This window comes from Tupaia chinensis, unplaced genomic scaffold (genome assembly GCF_000334495.1).
Source record: "Tupaia chinensis unplaced genomic scaffold, TupChi_1.0 Scaffold149178_1, whole genome shotgun sequence".
Taxonomy (NCBI): domain Eukaryota; kingdom Metazoa; phylum Chordata; class Mammalia; order Scandentia; family Tupaiidae; genus Tupaia; species Tupaia belangeri.
In genome coordinates, this window is record NW_006209026.1 from 1,082,471 (window position 1) to 1,106,383 (window position 23,913).

Consider the following 23,913-nt stretch of genomic DNA (forward strand, 5'->3'; position numbering starts at 1 on the left):
TTCCCTCTCCCCCTCCCTCTCTCTCCCTCTCCCTCTCCCCCGAGCACACACACTCTCTAAAAATAAAATATCCCATTAAAAAAGGCTAAAAATGTGGGACCAGGGCGTGGTGGCGCCCGCCCTATGGCAAAAAGCGGGACCAGCGGTTAGCATAATGGCTATGTCACTGGACTCCCATGTAGTCAACCACGGTTCACGTCCCGGACCCGGTGGCTTAAACTCACGTCGGGCGTGTGTGTGTGTGTGTGTGTGCCCAAGATCCTGAGAGTAGAATGGAGGAGAAGTGATTGCGGCGTGGCCACACCCCCCCTCGGGGGGGGGTGATTTCTCACTTTCTGTCTCTCAGTCTCTCTCTTTCTGGCAAGTGCACGTGCCCTATAGCAAAAAACAAAAACAAAAACCAAAAAACAAACAAACAAAAAACTAAGACAGTAACAATGGGATCTAAGAGAAGTATGTTCATTCTCACAAGGAAATCACTAAACTCACTTTACATTTTGAGTAGTATCTGAGTTAGTTGGATCAGTGGCAAGGGGAGTACAGAATGGGAGAAGTGCAACCAACATTTTTTTCTAGCCAGCCCCACTATTTTCAGAGGACAAACTTTTCAGGTATGCAGCAATGGAGTGTTATTGCTCTTTCTTAAACAACTTACTGGCATATAACTTATGTGTCATAAAATATACTCACCTTAAGTGTGTAATTCAATGATTTTTAGTAAATGTGCAAAATCATTGCCCTCATGAGACCAGCAGATGATGTAATGGTTGCATCACTGGATTCCCATATAGTCGACAATGGTTTGAGTCCCGAACCTGGTGACTTAAAACTCACACGAGCCATATGTGCATGCTTGCCCAAAATCCTGAGAGGAAATTGGAGGAAAAGGGATCATGATCTGGTCATCTCCCCTGGGGGGGTGATTTCTTGCTTTCTGTCTCTCTGTCTCTGTCTGTCTGGCAAGTACACCCACCCTATAGAAAAAATCTCTCTTACAGAAAAAAAAAAAAAAGAATTGTTGCCTTCATCTCCATTTATTGATGGCTCCTTGTTCCATTCAGTGGAGTGATTTTGTTATTCTTAGGACTGTCCAAGGTTCAGAAATAGTCATTAAGTGAGTATATAAAAGATGAAATCAGGGGTAAGATGTATTTACTTATGCTCTAATTTGAACTCTTTGGGCGATCAAAAAATGTGAACTGTCTTGGAAACACAGCCATCATAATATCTTGAGTCACAACCTTATAGGAACCCAAAGCATCAGCACATGCATTTTGTATTTATGCAGATATAAAAATTTGTCCATATTTCATTGAGGTTGGTCAGTATTTTTAGTGACTGCCTGGCTGGAGGAGGGATAAATACAACAGTTGTCATCAACATTATAATTTTGTTCCTGGGTTAGTATGATTAAAACACAGACTTATGTACCTGATCCCCCAGCTCCATCGTTGTTTATATTTCAGTTTATTATGTCATGTCTGTTTGGAGTGCTAGAGTCATCTTTCTAAAAACACACTCAGTTGAATAGCATTTGTTCATCAGCAAAATAGCTATAGTGTCTTAAGTCCTTAGTGACTAGTGTTCAACCTGTTTCTTCATCTGTGAAATGGGGAACTACCTACCTACCTACCTCATGGGTTGTATACAAAGCACTTAGTTATGGGAGTAAAGAAATTACTGTTCAGTAATTGATGGCAATTATTATAATTAATAGCAGGTCCTCCTGTCTATAGGGCAGTGCTCCAGTTTTGAGCTACAGCCTAGACTTTGTTGACCCTAGAGCTTCAGTTCCATCCCTGATCTCTGTTGGAAACTCCTCTCTTGTACATTCTACCCATTGTTACTCTGCTCTCTACTCTCAAAAGCCAGCTACTGATCAATACTGTTCTTTCTCCTTCTTTCTTATCTTTTGTGTCATCTTCTCCGTAATATTCTTGATCTCACCCTCTTCTAAGGAAACAGACAAGTGTTATATGTTTTCAGTGCTGGGTGCCCCAGTGGAGAAGCCCGGCAATCCAACCTGAGTGTTTTGGAGCTTCTGGGTCAGGACCCAGCTGTGAATTTTGTGTGCCCACCATGCCACAGAGATCGCTGTTCCACGTCATTTGTTGGTCCTCTGGTGACCTACTTTATAGATGGGAATTCATTCTAGAAGTGCTCCAGAAGTTGTCTCCAGAGAGAAGAGATTGGAGGAGCAGGTTTCTGCTTTTTATTTACAGGCAGTAATTTGGAATTCTGCTTGCACAAATTCATCTGAGATCATCTAAAGATTAAACTTACTGTGTGCAGCCTGCATTTCCCCATAGCTTCCTTTTTTTCCTGTTTTTAATGGGTATGGCATGAGCATGTTCAGAATGATAACACTGGAAACCACACCATAATTAAATACACGTGCTGCTTCGGTCGACAAAAATCCCAGGTGTGTTTCTAATCTCTGCTTTACTAGTACACAGGGATTTTTTTAGAGATAAAAACAAAAGATATAAATGATTAAAAAAAAAAAACCTCACTAAATCAAATACGCAAGTATACAGACAAACGTCATGGTGTTATATTGGACAGCAAAGTCAAATCATGTTTCACAGGAAGTCTCAGACTCCCCTGAGTCTGTTTGACACCTCCATTTAAGATGCCGTGAAATGAAAACCTAGTTGACTGGCGAACTGCATTTTCAAAATGTGTTCTTATAGCCATATGCCTGGTATTTACCATTAAATATTATTTAAAAACAGAGTGCTCAAAGCTTCATGATTTTTTAATCAGAAGACATATTTCCCTGGTTTCCTTAGTGTATTCCTTTGCTATAATACAGGGTTAGTCACTCAACAAATCGATAAATTCAAAGTCTTTTTGTTCATTACAGCATTAGTTAACATTTCTGGATCCTCGCTGTGTTGGGCAGCATGGGCTTTATGTAGATTGTTTCAGGTCATCCTTCAACACCTTTGGGAGTAGGTTCTGTTATCCCTAATGTGTCAGTAGACAATCAGGGATCAGTGAAGCAAAGTAACTTTCCCATGGTCTCATACACTAAATAGTGGTAGATCTCAAAGTTCAGTAGTGTTAGCAGATATTCTGTCCTGTTGTGGGTTTTTAATTGTACTCAGGATAAGAATCAATTGGAGAACTTGGTTAAGGTGAACATTTTTTTTTGGGGGGGGAAGATTTTTGGTATAGGGCACGTGCGCTCGCCAGAGAGACAGAAAGCGAGAAATTGCGCCCCAAGGGGGATAGCCACGCTGCAATCCCTTCTTCTCCATTCTCCTCTCGGGATCTTGGGCATGCACGCACATGTACCTGGTGTGAGTTTAAGCCACCGAGTCCGGGACTTGAACTGTGTTTGACTACATGGGAGTCCAGCGACATAGCTATTATGCCAACTTTCTGAGCCCTACCCTAATAGTAAATTAGTAAATCTGTTGGGTCATCAGAAAAATCATGACATATTTTTTCTGTTTTTCTATGCAACAATGTGTCGTGACTTTTCCCCAGTAGGTATAGCCCAGGTGCATTTTAACAAGCTGTACAGATACACCTGGGTAAGTTGATCCAGGAACTTAGCTTTGAGAAATGTTGCAGTCTTTTTCAACCTCAACACAACAAAGGACTTTAGGGAAACACAGTAACCTTAGATGATGACTACAGCCCATGCCAGAGAGAGCGTAGTAAATCTCACAAGGGGCAATTAGAGCACAGAGCCAAAGCCTGCCCACCCTTTGTTCATTATGCCATGTGAAATGGGAGGGCAGCTTATAATTAGAAATGTATAGGGAAATGAAGGAGCATTTGAGTTTAATAACATACATTATCCTATATATTCTTTCTTTCTTTCTTTTTTAAGAGACATTTTTGCCATAGGACTTTTTTGCTTGCCAGAGAGACAGAGAGGGAGCAGGTAAGAAATCACTCCTAACACACACACCTGGAGGGAATGGTCATTCCACAGTTCCTTCTCCTCCATTCTCCTCATAGGATTTTGAACATGCACACACACATGCCTGGCATGACCTTTGTGCCACCGGGTCTGAACTTGAACCACAGTCTGTCCTGTGGGAGACTCGTGCCTTAACTACTACTCCACATGCTAGTCCACCTATATGCTCTTTTTTGTTTTTTAATTAGTGTATTTTATTTAACTCTACTTATTTATTGTAATTTGACCAGAGAGGGACAGAGTAAAAGAGAGAGAAAGAGAGAAAGAAAGAGAGAAAGCAAGCCACCAGGTCCAGGACTCAAACTGCAGTCTACCATGTGGGAGTCCAGCACCCTTAACCACCATGCCACCTGCCTGCCCCAACCCTATATGTTCTTTTAAGGAAAATTTATTACTTTTTAAAATGGATGTTTGCTATAACTTCATTTGACTGAATAAAATTCCACAAAAATACAGAATTTTTTAGGAAAAAATGTGTGCTCTGAGTAATGATGACAAAAGAAATAGTAAACTTCTTTTGTTCTTTAACATGATCTGATAAAACCTTTAAACTAATGATTCATAAGCATTCTTTATCTTCAATTAGTCCAGTTTATTCTTTAGACTTGGCAGTTTTGAATAATTGCCATTGTATAAAAAAGAGATTTAGCTCACTGGTGATGATCCAGAAGGATCTGACTTTTATTTTTAATTAGCCATAGCAGAATTACTCAATGTTTATTCAATGCTTTGATTGTAAGAAACTTTGTTCTTAGGCCTCATTTGAATGTTGAATAATTACAGTAGCAATGATAAAATTTCCTTCATACTCTGTTGTAAGTTAAGAAACTGCAAATACAGTGCTAGGCTTTCAAAGTTACTGTCATTTTTACTCCTCATCATTCCCACAGTAACTTTGAAGACTTTGTGGTGTTCTTGGACATCCAAGGATTAGGGCTCGCCCTCTCTGTGCCTTACCTTACTGCCCTGCAGGGAAGCCCTCTACGTGGACAGAGCCCAGCCTATCCTCAGAGGATACCAATAAGAGGCCCTCACTCTTCTGTCCTGATGGAGGCCTCTGGGCTAGCTACTGATGTTGAAAGAGCAGCGAAGAGCCTGCTCTTGTAGTACAGCAGTAACGTACTGCTCAAGAGAAGCCGGGTTCCACACAGCAGCTGCAGTTTGAATCCCCGACCTGGTCCCTCTGCAGCATGCTGGGCACAAGAGTAAGTACCCAGAATACAACAGGCTGGAGGACTAGAGGAAGGGAATTGTGGCATAACCAGGCTGTAGGGTGCTCTCCTCCCCAAGTGTATGTGTATGCATGTACTCTATCATGAATAATGAGAAAACAGTTAAAAAAAATAAGACAAATGCTTGGAAATGTTAGTCCTTTTATGGACTAAAAAATGTGAGTTGTTCAGTATACAGCAGTCTCCACCTGCCATGAGCATGTTCCCGGCTCTCAGCTAGCCAGTTTTCTGGTACCACATGCAGTGACAGTGGAGCCACACCTTGTGTTCCTCGTACCTGAGTTGGACTGCAAGTGGGGAGAACATGTCACTGGTGTTTTTTTTTGTTTTTGGTTTTTTGTTTTTTTTCTATGTCACTGGTGGTTTTTTTTGTTTTTTGTTTTTGGGTTTTTTTTTTTTTTTTTTGTTTTTTTTTTTTTTTTTTTTTTTTTGAGAAGTCTCAGTAACACAGTACCACAGACTGGAGGACTTTAACCACCAAAGTTATTTTGCTCATAGTTCAGGAGGCTGGAAGTCCAAGGTCAAGGTACCAGCAGGGTTGGCTTCATTCTGAGACCTCTCTCTTCACCTTCCAGTCAGCTGTCAACGCCCTTTGTCTTCACATAGAATTTCTTCTGTGCCTGTCTATGTCCTAATCTCCTCTCCTTTTTTCCATTTTTTTTTCTTTTGAGAGATTTTTTTTTGCTTTAGAACATGTGCACTTGCTGGGGGGAGAGAGAGAAAGACAGACAGAAGGAAAGTGAGAAATCACCCCTCAGGGAGAATGGCAATGCTACTATCTCTTCTCCTCCATTTTCCTCCTGAGGTCTTGGGCATGCACGTACATGCACCCAGCATAAGTTTCAAGCCACCTGGTCTGGGACTCCAACTGTGATCAGTCATGAGGAAGTCCAGCGATATAACCCCTATGTCATCTGCCAGCCCCCATTTTTTTCCATTTAAAAAAAAATGATAAATAATGCATTTTCATAGGAATATAATGACTTCTCAGTGCATGAAAACAATGTGTGAGAATTAAATCAGGGTAATTAGTACACAAGTCATCACAACCATTTGTTTTTACTTTGTGTTGGGAACATTGAAAATCCTTTTTTAGGTCCTCTGCACTGTACAGCAGATTGTTAACTATTCATCCCACCGTGTTTTATAACACTAGATGTTCTTACTAGCTATCTGTAATTTTGTTTCCATTAATTAACAGCCCTCTATTGACACCCCCATCTTTCTGAGGCTTTAGCAATCATCTTCATCTCTCTACTTCTATGAGGTCACATTTTTCAGTTTCTGTATATGAAGGAGAGCATGTAGTATTTCTCTTTCTGTGCTTGAATTATTTCACTTAATCTAATGTCCTGCAAGCTTGCCCATTTAACTCCAAAGGACAGGATTTGTCCTTTTTAATAGGTGCATCATATTTCTGTGTGTGTGTGTGTGTGTGTGTGTGTGTTTGTGTGTTTGTGTAAGAGAGAGACAGACAGACAGACACATCTTTATCCATCATCTATTGATAGACACTTAGGTTGCTGATCTCTTTTTGTAAGGATACTACTAGTCATGGTAGATTAGGACCTACTTCAGTGACTTCATTTAACCTTAATTACCTCCAAAGGGCTTTTCTCCAAATACAGTCCATTCTGAGGTCCTGGAGGTTAGAATTGCAACATACACATTTGGGGGCTGGGGGAACACAGTTCATCCCATAATAGTGAAAAAGTATTAGGGTGGAAATTAAGGGCAGGAACATGTGCTTGGTAAAGAACAGTGGCTTTCCAGTTTTGGAACCCTGCTGTGCTAACTTTATAAGGCTGGTTTCCTTTGGTCGTGTATGCTCAGTAGTGATGAGGACAGAGCCTCTGTTAGAACTGATAAGAGCAACAGCTGCCATTCAATTGTCCTGTATACCAGACTGTACTCATCAGCTCTGGTCCTCACAAGGAAGATGGTACTGATAGATCCATTTTACAGAAGAGAAGACTGAAATTCAAAGAAAGTATTCTAAGTGACTTTTCTTGATTCACACAGCTATAAGTAAAATTCAAATCCAGCTCTGCAAAGCTTGTCCTGGTTTTATTATGCTATACAGTCTCTACAATGTGCTGACTTTTTTTTTTTTTTCTACAGGGTGCATGTGTTTACCAGAGAGAGAGAGAAAGACAGAAAGACAGAGAGGGAGGGAACAGGGTGCATGTGTTCACCAGAGAGAGAGAGAAAGACAGAAAGACAGAGAGGGAGGGAGGGAGGGAGGGAGAGAGAGAGAGAAAGTACCTCTCCCCTAGGGAATGGTCATACTACAATCCCTCTCCTCCATTTCCCCCTCCTTTGGGGCACACACACACACACATGCCCGCTATATTTCTCAAGCTGCAGGTTCCAGGACTTGAACTGTATGTTCAGCCATGTGGAATCTGGCTGCCTTAATCACTAGGTCATAGAGCTAGCCCAGCAAATTTACTTTTATTATTTATGGAAAGAGCATGGGACTTCAAGTTGGGAGCTGTGGTTAGTGCCTGACTACCCTAGGACAAAGTCTGACTACCCTAGGACAATTTTAACTCTGTTTGAACTTCAGCTTCTTGATTGGTCAGGTGGAGTTTAGTGCCTTGGCTTAACCACCAAAGTCTGACTACCCTAGGACAATTTTAACTCTGTTTGAACTTCAGCTTCTTGATTGGTCAGGTGGAGTTGGTGTTACTAATTAAATGATAATTTAATAATTAAATGAGAGTGTCAGTGGGTTTCTAAAAATCTCAGCCAGCTCTCAGTTGGGATAAGTTTTGTTGTTAAAGGGAACACCCCATGATTACACAAATCTAATGGTGGAGCCCATCCTGTCTAACACCCTGGATCTATCACTTAGACTCTCAGCTGTGATTGCCTTTTGTGTGAAGAGGAATGCAGTATCTGATGTGAATTAGCCAGTGTAGACTGTTCTGACCTCCTTATCAGGATCATTTGCTATTGGCTTTCTGCTTTGTCTAAACTTGGTTTTCCTTTTTCTGTTATTAGGAAGGTCAACATTCTTTTTTTCCCTGGTGATCATGAACACATTTGGCTGTTGTTACACTTTTAACGGGCAGGCTGTTGCAAACCTGTTTAGTAGCCATTAATCATTTACAACAACAGTAATACCCAAAAAGTTGCATTTCAGTTTCCCATGCATTACCTTTGACCGTAAGTGAATTTATTTTCTGGGTTGGTGGCAGCATTTCAAAAAATATAAATGACCAAGGGAAAAACATAGCATTGAAAAAATGCTCAAAATGTTGAGATTAGCAGCGGTGGTGTGGTGGCACAATGCGCTGTGATGCTGAACCCACATGGGAGGTTGGGGTTGATGTTTGAAAGGCTCACTGTACGTGCTAGGTATGCACAGACGCCCGTGAGCCAGGCTGGCAAGACTCAGGGTAGAATGCAGCTAAGGACCCTTTTGGGTCGTCCCCTGCTCTCTCTCAGAAAACGTAAGTAAACAAACTTTTTAAAATGCCTGAATCCCAAACTAATAAGAAAATGGAATATTTTTAATAATGAGAATTTGCACTGAGAGATAATGGACTATATGAGCAGAAAGCATGTAATTTCCTTTACTAGGCCTGGCTTTCAGCTTTGGAATTTTCTTTCATGTCTGTTACTTTCTTGTGCCAAAAATACCCCAGACTTTCTTTGCAAGTGACTGAATTTTTTTGGTTATAATGATGAAATATTGCAACTTTCTGGAAAAACACTAGCAGTATCACAGACACCACCCAGATTTGGCTATTGTAGATATTTTGCTTTGTTTCAGGTTTAATAAGAAAATTCTTAATTTTCTGAAGTTATAATCCTTCACTGATCCTACTTTGTAGGTATCAGAGATGTGTGTTTTGGGCATGCTATGTTATATTCTGGGACATTGAAGATTCAAAATGAATTTTTATAGACAAATTTACATTCTGGCCATTCGTTGCTCTGTGTAATTATTATAAACTTATTTGCATTTAATTATATGACTTCAATTACATTTAGTTATGTATAATATTCATTTACCTTTGAATCCCATGGTTGACTACAGTATTAAACCAATCCTAAATATGCTTATGCTGGTGCTGTTTCACCAGAAGGTGAATGTTTAAAAATAAATAAATAAATGAAAACCCTAGAAGAATGACCAAACTGAACCCCCACTTTATGACTTACTAGCTTTGTGATTTCTAATCTTTCTGAGTGGTTTTCGTAGTACGTAGATTTTCAACTTTAGAAAACGGAGTATTCTACCCCATTTTGGTGCCATCCAGGCAGGTGGGCTGTAGCTATGTAAGCTTTCGGACTGACTCTTTTCCAAACCAGTGTTTCCTAGTTGACCACCGTGTAGCCCTTGGTTCTAACAAAGCAGAGGAAGAAATGGACTTGCCTCTGCTGCCTCTCTTTACCGTTCTGAAGCCAGGGCTTGCTCTCTGTGAAGCTGGTGTGAGCCATCTTGGCTTTGATCCTGCTGATAGTGCTTGAAGTTCAACTTCTATCTCTCCCCTGAATTTAGTCATTTTTAATTATAGAAACATTGTGACTGCATGCAGATTCATTCTGGTCTGATTTGCCAGAGGAAGTTGATTTTCTTCGATGGAGAGATGTGTGCTTGTTTTAAACTCTATCGACAGTGGTGTATAATGAATGATATTTTCCATGTCAAGGTCACAGTTTTAAGACTTCCATTCTTCTTTATTTGATACGAGGAAAAAACAGGACACTGAAGTGGCATCTTGACCTTGTTGGGAAGGGTTTTTCTCACTGGTTGTGTTCCTTTCCTTTCATCTTTCTTCCTTAGAGGTGGGTCTAAATGTATACCATCCATCTTGCTTAGCCCAGAGGGTTCATGGATACTTTGCTATTACATTCTTATCCTGCTTTTATTATTATAAAATACTAGGTTCAATTTTTGGAAAAAAGAATTCTAGATTATAGAATCTTGTTATTTATCATCTTCCTTCTGTTGGAAGCATCGGTTTATTTTCATTTGTCATAGACCAAATTCCTGCTCTTTCTTAATGGGCTGACTGTTTGGGTAGCCAGTGGTCTTCTTATCTTTGTTTTTTTACCCCCATTCTGTGGGAACTGCCGAGCCTTGGGATTGCTCCCAGACATTGCTTCCTCAAGAGGGATTTATTTTATGAGTCATTTGGATCTAAGGATTAAGAAGAAAAATAACAACATGCAGTTAAAGCAAAACAAAACAAAACAAAACCCTCTTACTGATATATAATATATGGAGAGAAAAGTAGCAATATATGATTTGATGAATTTCCTTGAAGTAAATATAACTGTGAAGCTAGCATTCATACCAAGAAAGAAGCTATTGCAGAAGCCCACTCATCTTCAATTCAGTGCCTCCTCCAGGAATAACCTTCGTCCTGACTGCTAATGCACCGGGCTGGTTGAGCCTGTCTCTGGCCCTTGTCTGAATGTTATCATACACTACGTTCTGTTGTGTCTTGCTTCATTTACCAAACACTGCATCTGTGAGAAATGTTGTTGTGTGTAGCTACAGTCTCTCATTTCTTTTAGTTACCCCATTGTATTATTAGTTTCCTGTCATGGTTCTAGAAAATGATCACGCATTTCACGGTATAAAACAACACACATTTGTTTTTTAGTACTGGGGATCAAAAGTCCAAAATCAACTTTGCAGAACTGAAATCAAGGTGTGAGCATGGCTCATTACTTTTTAGACTCTGGAGGTAGAATTTATTTCCTTTTCTTTTCCAGCTTCCAGTGGCTGCCAGTAGTCCTTGGCTTGTGGTCCCTTACTTTGTCCCCGGAACACATCACTCCATTATCTGCTTCCTTTTCATATCACTTCCCCCTTGTCATCAATTCAGTCAGTCTCCTCCTTTTGTTTTTTGTTTTTGTTTTTGTTTTGTTTTAGATTTTTGCTATAAGGCACATGTGTTTGCTGGAGAGAGAGAGAGAAAGCAAGAAATCACTCCCCTACGGGGTGACCATGCTGTAATCCCTTTTCCTCCATTCTCCTTTTGGGATTTTGGGCACACATGCCCAGTGTGAGTTTTAAGCCACCAAGTCCAGAACTTGAACCACTATGTTGACTATGTGTGAGTCCAGTGACATAACCATTATGCCATCTGCCGGTCCCTGGTCTCCTTCTTATAATTAATATATATATTTTTTCTTTTTGGCCCTTGTTACACATACATTCTTATGAGTACATGTACACATACACACACACCTATTGTGGATGCAGATATAGGACTCGATTACATGGAAAGTGTAAGTTCTACTTTAGAAGATAGTGCCAGTTTTCCAAAGTGGTTGTACCAATTTATGCCCATCCTAGCAGTATGTGAGGGTGTCAGAGGTCTCTTACGAAGAACAGAGTGTAATTTGTACCTGACAATTTCATTCTAAAATTAAAGCCATTAATACTCCCCATTTTCTTTTTTTCTTTTTCTTTCTTTCTTTTTTTTTTTTTTAAGAATTCTTTGTTTCTTCCTTCCTTCCTTTTGACAAAGTGAGTGAGAGAGAGAAAGAAATTTAGAAAGCAATCTGCCAAGTCTGAACTGTTGTGGGCCATGTGGGAGTCCAGTGACCTAAATACCACACCACCTGCTGGCCCTAGTACTCCCCATTTTAGAGCCTTTGTATATAATCTAGAGTTTTTCCAGGGTGTGTTTATATGAACAGAAGTCCTGAGAGACTGTAGGAGACAAGGAAGCTTTTACCAAATGAATCTGGGAAATACTGGATCTGGGTGGGAGACCCACACTGCAGTTGACACAGCACAAGTATTAAGCGTGTTTAGCTTGATCCTTTTTTTTTGCCTTAAGTCTCCCAAGTGAATCTAACTCTCACTCGGTTTCTCTTTTTGGAGGTCTCAATACGGAGTTCTAAGGAATATCCTTTGAGAATTCCGAAGTAAACCATAACTGAGGAGGATCTTTGCTATTAAAAAAAAAAAAAAGTAATGAGAAGTTCTTACAGTTTTCTCTTAGAAGGGAAAAACACAGTCTGCCTTTGAGTGTTCTCTCCATAATGTAAAGACCTATCTCTATGGAGAAGTAAAAAAACTATCAGAAAATGGATTGAATTTGCTTCTATTTAGTTTCTCTTTGGAGAGGCCTGTATTTTTGGGAGAATTGATTTGCACTGCTGTGGTTTTAAATTTTCTACCTAGGAGCCTGGTGTCAAATATAATTTCTACTAACTAGAAATAGTGTTGGTGAGATTCATCCAGAAATATTTGCCCCTTATGTAGTTCTTCTCTAGTGAGGTCTCACCATGCACTTCCACACCTTTGCCTTTTTTACTTCTCTAAACCAATATGTAACAAAAGGGTATTCTGCTTATTACTTCTTTTTCTTGGTCTGTGGTTTGTTTGTTTATTTATTTCTATTTAAGTATTGTCTTTTTTGTGTCACTGGATGGTCCTCTTTGTACCAGGATCTCTGCTCTGAGGCACATCATCCACCCACCCAGAAGCTACCCAGCTCTCCTGACTCAGCTCTGTGCCTTTCCAGGACTATGCGTTGCTTTGTTGGTTTGGGGAGCAGAGGCTGGGACAGATGGGACCATGGAATATGAGTGAAAGAAGCACTGATAGTGGCTAAAATTTAGCTTGGAAGTTAAAATAATCCATATATTATACCCCTGAGCATTCTCTCATAATTATTTCATCCTCTTGCCTTGGGACAGTGTTGTCAAGCTAGACAGGATATGGAATAGAGTATTCAGTAGTGTTCCACACAATGATATAAGGGATTAAGTGCTTACTATTTTCCATTTTCTGTGCAGTTCTTCCTCAGTTGAATGAAGATTTTCACTAGAACTTTTTTTTTCCTAATAGTTTAACTTTTTACCTTTTTATTGCTAATTTACAATCATAGGAGAGGTAGCCCCTTGCATGTATGTTATAATGCTTTTATTAGTGGATTAATTGTCAGTTTTTGTCTCTTCTCATAGTGGCTGTAGAAGTCAGTGAAAAATGAGACCTAATCTGAATTTGAGGATCTAATCTAAATTTGTTGGTCTTAGTTTTCTATTCGAAGACTTAGAAATGGGGTCTAGACTAGATGGCCTCATAAGTCACTCCTTTATTTTTTATTTTTTTTATTTTTTGCCATAGGGTTTATACATTCATTAGAGAGAAAGAGACAGTGAGAAGGACAGTGAGAAATCACCCTCGGGATTGGGGGGTGGGGGAGATGGCCATGCCATAATCCCTTCTCCTCCATTCTTTTCCTGGGATTTTGGGCATACACACATGTGCACCCAGCATGATTTTCAAGCCACCAGAACTGGAACTCATACTCCATGTGGGAGTCCAGTATGTTAGCCACTATGCCAATCTGCTGGTGTCACTTGTTTCTTGATGGTCTAGTGCTCTCATTGATGACGGTTGTCATGATAGATGAAACTAATTTCTATGTGCCTAATACTTTTTAAAAAATATTTTGCTATAGGGTATGTGTACTCACATGAGTATGCATGTGAAAGAGAGAAAATGAAAAAAAAAGGGGAGAGGGGGATGGCCATTCTTTCTCCTCTATTCTCATTTTGGGATGTTGGGTATGCACACTCATGTACCTGGTGTGATTTTCTTTTCTTTTTTTTTCTTTTAGAGGTTTTTTTTGCTATAGGGCACATGCCAGACAGAGACAGAGAGACAAAAAGTGAGAAATCACCCCCCCTGTGGGGGATGGCCATGCCATAATCCCTTCTCCTTTCTCCTCTTGGGATCTTGGGTGTGCACGTACATGCACCCGGTGTGAGTTTAAGCCACCAGGTCTGGGACTTGAACCACGGTCGACTACATGGGAGTCCAGCGATGTAGCCATTATGCTAACTGCTGGTCCCAAAAATCATGCGTGTTGAGAGAGACAGAGAGAGAGATGGACTCTGCCACAATCCTCCAGCCTCCATAGGTTTTTGCCATAGGGCGGGTGCCACCACGCTCCCTGGTGTGATTTTCAGGTCTGTAGGTCTGGGACTTGAACCATGCAGTTGGCCATGTGGGACCAGCTGCCTTAACCACCATACCACTGGCTGGCCCCTGATATTCTTATAAATAAATGTGTGTGCTCTCTCTATATCTGTATCTATAGCTATACAAAGTAATCTGATGAGAAAGGTACAGTTGTTATCCCTGTTTTACAGATAGAAAAATGGATGCACAGAGCTATGTTTAAAATCAGCCATCTGGGGAACCAGCAGTTAGCGTAATGGCTATGTCGCTGGACTCCCACGTAGTCGACTGCGGTTCGCGTCTCGGACCCGGTGGCTTAAATCTCACGCCGGGCGCGTGTGTGTGCATGCCCAAGATCCCGAGAGGAGAATGGAGAAGGGATTGCGGCATGACCATCCCCCCTGGGGGGTGATTTCTCGCTTTCTGTCTCTATGTCTCTGTCTGTCTGGCGAGCGCACGCGCCCTATAGCGAAAACCTCTCCAAAAAAAAAAAAAAAAAAAAAAAATCAGCCATCTGGAAAGTGGTGGAGCCAGGGTTTATAGTCAGGCTAGTCTGCCTTCATTCAGCAGGCAAATCGTATTTACTGAAAGTGAATTTGTGAATGTTCTGCACTTCCTTAAATCTAATACCTACATATAATGCCCTAAACTTTCTGCCATTACCCAGCACTCCTATTCTTGTTGCTCTTGTCTTTTCTTTTTAATCACTTCTCTGTTGGTGCACTCTTGCTTTAACACACTGTGTGGGAGCTGCTGCTCCTGTGTGGCCATTGGAGAAGCACTCTGGGCCCGTGGCTGTCCTTTGTGGTGAGTGTGCTATCTATGTCTCTGCTGGGCTTGTTTTATCTTCTGTTCCACCCACTGCTGGCTTCTCTAGTCTACATTCTTTGGTTGGTATTTGAATCTGTTTCCTTCACCTAAGGACAGACCTCTGACATACTGATCCTTGAAGTCAGTAAATGTAGCGTGTGTGTTACCCTGGGGCATATGCTGACTTTCCAAGAGGTATTGGGTCGATGGACAGCTTTACAGAAACTGTATCAGATCTTCAATTTCCCTGTAAATTCTGGATTTGCCCAGGAACACTAATGTGTTGCCTGGCTTTCCCTCTCCCAAACCTTATCCTGGCATGTAGTCTTAGCCCATAACTCCTCCTCCAACTCCCCAGGGTGCCAGACAAAGGAGAGTAGCAGTGTAGTGTTGACATAGGGAATTTGGGAATGATCCTTTGGCAAGCCAAGTGACTTTTAAAAACAAAATTAAAGGTGACCTTTAAACAGTTTGTCAAGGAAAGGTGATAATATAAGATCATATTTAATGACCTATCATTTTGGAAGGGCATAAATTTTAGAAGTTCAAAAAATTAAGTGCCACTGGTATAACACTTCTTCCAATCTCATCAACTTATTTACATGAACAAGTTTTTTCTATGTTTCTAATATCATAAATGGAATAGAATTGCTGTTGAAACTTTACTATTCTAGCATTAAAAAAACATTCAGGGAGACCTGGAGATGGTGTAATGCTTATGTCACCGGACTCTAATGTAGTCGACTGTGGTTTGAGTCCTGGACCTGGCAACTTAAAACTCATGCCAGAAGGTGGGCACGCATACCCAAGATCCTGAGAGGAGAGTGGAGGAGAAGGGATTACAATGTGGCCATCACCCCTAGGGGGCGATTTCTCACTTTCTGTCTCTCTGTCGAGTGTATGCATCCTATAACAAAAATCTCTCTGGAAAAAAAAAAAAATTCAGGGACGCTTGAACCAACTGGTAAAAATAAGCTATCTCTATTGATCTTAATGAAAAATGCATTTCCAATAAAAATATACTTTTATGCTTACTTTCATTTTTAGTTATTATAAGATTATCTAGTTCTGTTAAATTGCATTATATTAATAATTGTAATAATAATCCAGATGACATTTTTAACAGTTGGACCCATTTAGTCGCAGGAAATGAAAAGTAACTTTTAATATTTATAATTATTTTGCCGAAGAAGTATGATAATGTGATCAATGAGCCTAAAACTATTAGCCTAAAACTATTATACTAAAATAAAATTATATGGAAGAAATGGAATGTAAATATAAGCTTGAGGAAAAAAGGAAGTATAAAAATGTGAGCACAGAAGAAAAGGTTGTCATGTATTTCTTTTATATAGATTATGGCTATCACATCACTATGATATTTAAATAACATTGGATATATTTTAAAACTGATTAAAAGCTGTTTTAGTTTGAAATGTCAATATTTATAAAATTCTAGAATTAGATTCAATGACATTATTTGAACCTATGACAAATGATTTTAGATGTTAATTTCACATTGTGTTAGGGCATACATAGTACCTGGAAATTCTTTGGATGAGCATGGAAGCAAAAATATCTGTAGACGACTTCTGTGGAGTACCTGACCTGCAGGGCTCAAGATATCCCTTATTCTGTTTTCCTGTTCATCACCTTGACAATGGTAACCAGTCTAGTGGAGTCCCATGAGTAGAAATGATGTCACCATTTTCAGCTATATTTTTCTCTTCTGTGTGTGTGTGTGTGTGTGTGTTTTGGGGGGTTGCTAGAGGATGCATGTGCTTGTCAGAGACAGAAAGTAAGAAATCACTACCTTGGTGGATGGGCCTGACACAGTCCCTTTTCCTCCATTCTCTTAGGATTTGGGGCACGCATGCACATGCGCCCAGTATGATTTTCAAGCCTCATGGTCTGGGATTTGAACCATGATTGGCCATGTATGAGTCTAGCACTTAACTACTATGCCATCTTCTGGTCCTTTCCTTCTGTCTTGACTCAGTTTCCAGTAAGCCAGCATTCATTCAACAAATACATGGTTCTTAGTATGCTAAGCATAGGACTCATAGATGAAGAGGACAGAATTTTCCCTCAAGAAACTTGGTCTATGGAAGTTGGCCATTCTCATTCCAGGTAATGAGCACTCAGCTGGAAGGAAGCAAAGGTTTCCATGGTACATCAGGCCCTGAAGAGGAGAATTTTCTTGAGGCCTGAACTTAGATCTAAGTTGAACCCTGAAAAATGGGGTCCCAGAGTAGGCCAGGACTATTTAGCCAGGTGAGGGAGGGGGGTACTTTGTGCTGTGGGGAAAGAAGAATTCACTTCTGGTAAAAAGCTCCTATTAAGATGGAAAGATAGCCAACATTACTCTTTCTGGTGTGGAGCAGGACTGGATGGGAAAAGATGCCTATTTCTATGGTCTTTAAAACATTTCTTTGAATAATTTTCTTATCTGGGCAGAGGACAAAGTGGGTATTTTTAAAAATTAATTAATTTTTTTTTTTTTTTTTGCTGTAGGGCATGTGTGCTTGCCAGAAAGGCAGAGACAGAGAGATAGAAAGCAAGAAATCACCCCACAGGGAAGATGGTCACATTGCATCCCTTCTCCTCCATTCTCCTCTCGGGATCTTAGGCACGCATGCGCACACACACCTGGCATGAATTTAAGCCACTAGGTCTAGGACTCGAACCATGGTCAGCTACATAGCCAGCGACATAACCGTTACACCAACTGTTGGTCCCCAAAGTGGGTATTTTTAATATTCCAGAATTGTAGTTCTGCATCTATCCATCAAGAAAAGACTTCTTTGGCACTTGTAGTTTTGACTGTTTTCTAGCAAACTGGAGGTGAGTAGCATATCCAATGTATTAATTTTGACATACGGTTACACCCAGTGCAGACTCAGCCAAGCGGTCTCTAGGGATCACAAAGGCATAGAGTTAGATTTCCCAAGTTGGAAAGAGGCTTTCAGAAATGAATTTCTCTCTCTGCTCTCAGTGACTTCGCTACTATTTCCCCGGGGAGGTTGCTAGGCATTTAATAGATCTCCATGTTAGGAAAATAAATTCTTAGCGTTTCAGTCCGAGGTGCTTTTCCTCCCTTGGCCTCAGTTTTGTTTGGTGGAGGCTGCATCTAATCCCTTTTATGTTCATATTTATAGAAGGTTTCTAGATGATCGTTCCTGCCATTAGCATTTGGACAGTTGCAGGTCTGTGTTGCTTTTCTTTCCCCTTAGACATAGCCCTGCTAGGTGCCCGAGGGAAGGAAGGAGGCCATGGGACTGCTGGGCCCAGGCTGGTTCCCACCACCTCCACACAGCTGGTAGCCTGCCTTCATCCCCAGGCTCTCACTGGGACATGAGGGACTGCATTTCAGCTGTGACAATGTTTTGTTGCTCTTGGCCATTGCACAGTGGTTCACATCCTGTGTGCTTAAAAAAAAAAGTCCTTCTTTCAAAGACTCTTTTCAGTGTCTGCAGAGTTTATGTGGTGTGAGAGGCACACGGAGACAGGCTCTATACACATTTCAAACCAGTGTGGTGGTAGCTTTGCGAAGGGAAGAGAGCATGAGCAAATGAAAGGGGCCATATTTGAAAGAACCACTTTTTGAAAGCACCCTTTAATCCTTGCCTTGAAGTACAGGTTTTTAAGTTATAATATCTTCTCATTTCATCAGACACATGGCCTCTTCTACTTGCTGGCACTTCCTGAGTTCAGTACAGGCCTCTTAAGTGAAAGCTCTTCTGTATCTAAAGAACCTGAAGAGTATGAGGGTCTGGGATCAGTTCAAGTGCCCTGGGGTAAGGGTGGGGAGGGGAATGCTGATGAGAGAGAGAGTCCAACTGGCCCAAAGTGTGGCTACCTCAGGGCCACACCTCTGTAATGCTATGCTGTCCTGCTTGACCCTGCCTCCTCATTGTGTCCTGCACACCAGGTCTTGTTTCCTCTTGGTTACTCCCCATGCTGTTCAGCTTCTCTTCTATGCCCACGTTTGACTTCCAGTCCAGTTCTTCAGTATCACTTCATGTTTTGAAGGAGGGACCTGGACTCTTTCTTAGTCATACCCTTATCAATTCATGTGCTTAACTGCCTGGGTTCCAATCTCCCTCCTCTTTTAGTCCCTTGTAGAGTTAAATATTAGCATCAACTGAGAAATACCCAGTGTCTGGAATTTTCTAGTTCTAGATCTAGAACTTCCTAGATCTTCCAAACGCAGAATGGTTGGGGTGAATTATGGAAGTGAACTGCATGTGTTTGGGAATTATTTGCCTTTTGGAAGCTATGAATCTAACTGCAGTGGATGGCATGAGGTAGCCTGCAGTAAGGCTAACCTCTACTGAGAAGACACCATATTGGATACTTACTTTTGGTTGGCAGATTTTTATTGTTTAATTTTGCTGGAGTCCATATGTTCTTGCCAGAAAGAGTCAGAAAATAAGGGAGAGAAAGCATCCCGTGGTGGGGCATGGTCACGCCACAGTCCCTTCTCCCTCATTTTTCTATCCTGTCAGAATTTAAGGATGTATGCATACATGCAACCATGTTTTTCAAGCCATCAGGGCTGAGATTCAAACTGAATGGTTGGCCATGTGGGATCCAGCTTCCTTAACCACTAGGCCGCTAGCTGGCCTGCTTGGCAGTTTTTTGTTTGTCTGCCAGAGATTATGTGTGCTCACTTGAGAGAGAAAGAGACAGGGAAAGTGAGAAAGCACCCTTCCCCCATGAGGTACAGTCATCAGTCATACCACAATCCCTTCTTCATTTCTCCTTTCAGGATTTCAGGCACACACACACACACACACACACACACGCCTGGCATGTTTCTCAAGCTACTGGTTCTGGGACTTGAAATATGTAACGGGCCATATGGGATCCAGCCACCTTACCCACCACACCACGAGCTGACCCTCACTTGGCAGTATTAAAAGCCTTCTCAAACCTGAAGAGTTATAAGAAAGGATATAACCAATTATTTTTGGAGGAAATATAAATTGATTTGATTCCTAATGAGTCATCTTCCTAATGGGAAATCGCGGTGAAATAAAGCTGGGAAGAGCTTTTTAAAAAGTTTTCATTTATTCCTTAAGCTAAAGAATTTTCTATTTGTAAACTATCAGCTGAGTAAACATTAAGACCAAATGTTTAATGGGTTATACAATATCCTAAATTGTCTACCAAATGAGATGAAATAAAATATTCTTTTCTCACTGTTCAGTATTTTACAGTTTGCTTTTCTTATTTATTGAAATTTGGCAAGCACTAATGTCTGCCACATTGTTAAAACAAAATACAATTAAAACAGGCTTTTTCTTGAGAGTACTTGTATTTTGTGTTGTATTTGAAAAGGTTTTGTAATGAACTTGTCTGAATTTATGTTTAAGAATTTTCAGGCAATGTTTATAGTAATTGGAGCACTAACTCCCCTGAGGACAGAGAAGGGTTGCCTTTACAGAGAGTTACTATTAGTGGTAAAAACAGACATTCTTGTTGAAGTGTAACAGCAGTCATACTAATAGAGCGGCTAATGTTGAATGCTTGTTACATGTTTCTTCGGTTAATGGGGAGGCCTTTAAAAATTCATATTGAAATATGATCTCAGATGTTGATTAGTGATGGATATTGTTTAATGTGAGCCTACTAAAATTATTTTTTTGCAATGATTTAAATTTTTTTCAGATGCAATTTCACCATCTAATAATATGATCACAGAGCTATATGTGATTTGATAGTCATTTAGAATTCATGATCTATATTTATAAATAAGATGGAGTTTTATGTCTTGTACTATTTTTTGAAGTTTTGATATCAAGGTTATGCTGATGTTTTGTCATTTTTTTTCACTTAATTTGTATCTATTTTTATTCTTCGATTTGACTAGAGAGAAAGAGAGGAAAAGGCCATGTCTGGGACTCCCACACCGGTTGGCTATGTGGGGGGGCGGGCAGCCTAACCCTGGTACTACCTGCTGGCTCCTATGCTGACATTTAAAACATGACATGGGAAACTTTCCTTGATTTTTCTATATCATGTAACATTTTCTTTTTCTTTCTTTCTCTTTTTTTTCTTTGAAGAATTATTCCATTTGACTTCCGTCCTTCCTTTCTTAATTTGACCAGAGAGGAGCACAGCAAGAATAAGAAAGGTGGGGGGGGGGGTGAGAAAGCAAGCCACCAGGTTTGAGACTCGAACCACAGTCAGGTATGTGAGAGTCCAGTGCCCTTAACCACCACGTCACCTGCTGGCCCCCCAATAGCATAGAGATTCTGTGTTTCTTAAAGATTTGCTTATGCTCCCCTGTAAAATCATTATCAATATTGTCTATTTCTGTATAGTTATTGAATTGTTCAAACTCTATGTCTTGAGTCAATTTTAATAATTTATATTTTCTTGTGAGTCTTAATTCTCTCTTTTTTTTTTTTTTTTTTGGAGAAGTTTTTGCTATAGTTTGCGTGTCCTCTCCAGAGAGACAGAGAGATAGAAAGCGAGAAATCACCTCTTTGGGGGATGGCCACGCCACGATTCCTTCCTTCCCCTCCATTCTCCTCTTGGGATCTTGAATACATATGCACATGTGCACGGCATGAGTTTAAGCCACTGGGTCCAGGACTTGAACCGTGGTTGACTACATGGGAGTCCAGCGACATAGCCATTACGCAATCTCCTGGTCCCAGGAATCTTCACTCTCATCCAGTGTTTCATAATTTTCAGCATAAAATTGTATACATTTCCTTACACTAGTATTAAATCTCCTTTGTTTCTTTGGCTATATCCATTTTCTTATTTTTTTTTTCTCTTTTTTTTTTTGAGAGATTTTCACTGTAGGGCGCGTGCGCTCGCCAGACAGACAGAGACATAGAGACAGAAAGTGAGAAATCACCCCCCAGGGGGGATGGTCACGCCGCAATCCCTTCTCCTCCATTCTCCTCTCGGGATCTTGGGCACGCACGCACACGCGCCCGGCGTGAGTTTTAAGCCACCGGGTCCGGGACACGAACCGCGGTCGACTACGTGGGAGTCCAGTGACATAGCCATTACGCTAACTGCTGGTTCCCCATTTTCTTATTTTTGATGTTGTGTAATTGTATTTTTCTCCTTCTTGATGAGCTTTGCAAGAGGTTTGTATATTTTATTGATCTTTTCAAAGAGCCAGCTGTTCTACTGTTTATATTCTAATCCTTTAATTTCTGCTTTTATCTTTTAAATGATTCTTTCTTTTACTTCCCTTAGGTTTATTTGATGGCAGTTGTTTTCTTAGCTTGTTGAGTGGAATAACTTAATATTTTTTTGTTTAATAATTTTAAAGGTAACTTTTTACCTTTTCTAACTTTTAAAGGTAACTTTTTCTTGTTTCCTCTCTCCTCAAATTTTAAACATCTCTTCTTTTATTCACTTTTAGTTGATGGACTTTATTTCTTTGGTGAGAAAATTGAAGCAGAAAAGAGCTTCCAGAGACTCTGCCTCCTTTCTCATCACCAGCATCTCCACTCCCATCGTCTTTCTTCCTGTTGGTTGCCATGGGGCCTTTTTTAGGGAAGATTTGTTTGTACTACTGACCCTGAGGCACCCCAGGAGCGTCTGGGATCAGTTCTGATCCCCTGCATAGGCTGACGAGAGAGAATGCGTGTGGCTGGCTTAGTGCATGGGGGCTTCTACCTTGGGACCATGCCTTTAGTAAAGTCATGTGGTACAAACATGGATAATGTATGTCTCAAGAGGCCCTCTTGAGATAAAGGACCTAAATCCTTTCTCCCACCTAGAGTCAGTCCCTTCATGTGTGCCCCCATCCTGTACCCTCTCAGCTAGCCAAATGAGACCTCTCTGGAATTTTCCCCACTTCTAACATCATCAGACTTTCCCATTCTCCTGAATCATGCATATCTACACAGAGACATTCTAAGCTCCATCTTCCATAAATCTTGTCTTGCCCTCACTTTCCCGCCAGAGGCCCACAATTTCATCACTCTGCCATGTAGTCAAAGTCCTCTGAAGAGTTACTTCCACTCACTCTCTCAAATTCATCTTACACTAGTTTCTCTTGAACCCAGTTTTAGGCTTTCATCCCTCGCTCCTTAGAGACAGCTCTTGTCCAGGTTATCAGTGGCTGACCTCCACTGGTTGTGAGGTCTGCTGACAAGCATCGGATCTCAGAACTTACCTTACATGACACAGTGCTTACTCTGTTTTCATGCGTGGTTCTACTTGGCCTGCAGGACTCAAACTCTTGGCTGTCTTCCTACCTCACTGGCTGCTCTTGTCGCTTTCCTTTGTTGGTTTCCCCTTTTCTCCCTGACCTCTGAATATTGATGAGTCCTGGAGTGTACTCTTTTTTTTTTTTGGAGAGGTTTTTGCTATAGGGCTTGTGCGCTCGCCAGACAGAGAGAGACAGAGAGACAGAAAACGAGAAATCACCCCCCGGGGGGATGGCTACGCTGCAATCCCTTCTCCTCCATTCTTCTCTCAGGATCTTGGGCACACACGCACACGTGCCTGACATGAGTTTAAGCCACTGGACTCGAACCGTGGTCGACTACGTGGGAGTCCAGTGACATAGCCATTACGCTAACTGATGATCCCGCCTGGAGTGTACTCTTACTCCTCCTCTCTTGTCTATGACTACCTTGTCCTTTGTGGCCTCCTTTAGTGTGATGGCTACCACCCTATGTATATAGCCCACAATTTATATCTCTAGCCCTGACCTCTCTCCTAAACTCCAGACAGACACATCCAGCTCCCTATTCAATGTCTCTGCTTGAATACTTACAAGACATCTCCAAATTAATGTGTCCTGAACCAAACTTCTCATCTCCCTCCCAACCTCATCCTGCTAGTCTCTTCCATCCTTTAAATGGCAGTTTCATCTTTTCAGTTGCTCAGGCTAGACTGAAATCAAGCCCTGCCTCTCCACTGTGGTCTGTGCTCTGCAAGGATCCAGCTTGCTCTTCTGCCCAGAATCTACAGTGGCTCCAGATTGTACACAGAGGAAAAGCCAA

At 40.9% G+C, this 23,913-nt stretch overlaps 1 protein-coding gene and 1 long non-coding RNA gene across 2 annotated transcripts in view; both read left to right on the forward strand.

Annotated features, from left to right (window-relative positions):
• LOC102472880 (uncharacterized) overlaps positions 1-21,949 on the forward strand; it is a 23,932-nt gene extending 1,983 nt beyond the window's left edge. Inside the window, exons 2-4 of the long non-coding RNA XR_001369890.1 lie at positions 1,737-1,740; positions 15,353-15,356; positions 21,939-21,949. This is a non-coding gene — a long non-coding RNA (uncharacterized LOC102472880). The remainder of the gene's footprint in view (positions 1-1,736; positions 1,741-15,352; positions 15,357-21,938) is intronic.
• Positions 1-23,913, forward strand: part of LOC102474987 (microtubule-associated serine/threonine-protein kinase 4-like) — a gene marked incomplete at its 5' end in the record, with an annotated part of 327,526 nt that overhangs the window by 122,842 nt on the left and 180,771 nt on the right. The window lies entirely within an intron of this gene.